We start from the raw sequence: 1,621 nt of genomic DNA, 5'->3' as shown, positions 1-1,621 counted from the left end.
TCGAGGCGCACATTGTTGGGATGATGGGCGGGCAAGCAAAGTACCCACGCGTCTGATGCTTCGAACGTCCCTTGGTTCAACAAGTAGCTCGGATATCATTCGCATTCGCTGTTTATGTGAGCCACCGAACGCTCCATGAATATCTCCGAGCCTCTCGTCGTGACGGGAGAAGCGAGCGCGCCGCCGCCATGTCGGCCTCACCTCTCTGTCTCGCCTTGTCTGCATGATAGTGCAATATCAAGTGCAAACTCGACCGGTTACGGTTGAAAAGGCAAAAAGGGCGATGTCGTCTGATGGCGTGCGATCGAACAGCAGACCTGATTGGCAACTTGATTTACAACCGCAAAACTGGGTAACGGTTTGCAGTTGTTCTGCACAAACAGGTGGTGCACTCGATTGAAGGCGCGAAAAATGGTGCGGGGTGCACATAGTAGACTGCAGTAGAGTCCAGAGTCGATGTGCGTGTATAGTTGTGCTACTAACGTGTCCGTCCTTTGTGCTGCATCTACGTACGTTCAGGACAACTCATACATACTGCTCTCGCACGATGAGTTGTCTGCAACGGCACGATGACATTGCCGATACAGTTCCAAACCCAGCGTCCGCAAGAGCCTAGATAGAAGGACTGAGTTTGGGCCCACTTTTTATCAAAGATTCATCATGTATATGACGCGATGGGCGTCTACGATTGCAATAGCACCATAACGCCATAACGTAGAGTGGTTTACGTATTGACGCCATGTTGTACGACGTTTCCAGTGGTGCACCAACGGCATGGGTCAATGCACGACCAATGGGTTGCCATTGCAGCTGACGTTTTGACAATTTTTTTTGGGGGGACGCCATTCCAAGGGCCATGGCGCGCTTCGGCGCGCTGTGTGCCCTGTGTCGTACATCCTTTGCCGCGGAAGTGCTGGTCGCTGCAGCGGTCTTCGCGCGCTCGGCACCTAATGCCCTCGACGACTACATGGCACGTCGAGCTCCCCGGCGGCCGTCAAGGAGATGAGATGACGCTGGCCCTCCTGCGTTTCGCCCCGCGGGCGCGGTCGCCACTGTCACCACAAGAACAAGAAGATGAACAAGCGCCGCGCCGACTGTCCGAGTTACCAGCACCCGTCGTGTCGCGACTGCGGCGACGCCTACCACCGATGGCCGCAGTGCGACCGACAGTACCGATCGTGGTGCCACTCGCACGCTGCGCAGCGCTGCCCAGTGTTCGACGACCATCCTGAAAGACGGCGGTTGCATCAAGTGGACTGACCACAACCTTGCGCTGTGTCTGCCGGTCGCATGCGTGCGCTCGACGCATTGGGCCTTTGGCTCGATCTCGCCTGTTCGGTTTGTGACCAAGACAGTCGCGGGTGTCTTTGGTGTCGGCGTTGCCGTTGCAGCGGGCGCCGTCGCAGTAGGCGTCGCCGTCGTCGTCGTGCCGCCGATGGCTGTCTACTGCAAAGATCGAGACGCCCAACCACTCTCCGGACCCGGCGAATGAACCGGCGCGCCCCGGAGAAAGCCTAGAAATGAATACGTGGCAAGTTCATGGCGATGCCGTGCCATGCGCGTCACGGGACGACACCGTTGGTGTCCCTCGCTCTCTGCCGTCGCCACTGAATCCAGCAAG

The sequence above is a fragment of the Saprolegnia diclina genome (assembly GCF_000281045.1).
Source record: "Saprolegnia diclina VS20 unplaced genomic scaffold supercont1.46, whole genome shotgun sequence".
Taxonomy (NCBI): Eukaryota; Oomycota; class Saprolegniomycetes; order Saprolegniales; family Saprolegniaceae; genus Saprolegnia; species Saprolegnia diclina.
This window is presented reverse-complemented; position numbering follows the sequence as displayed.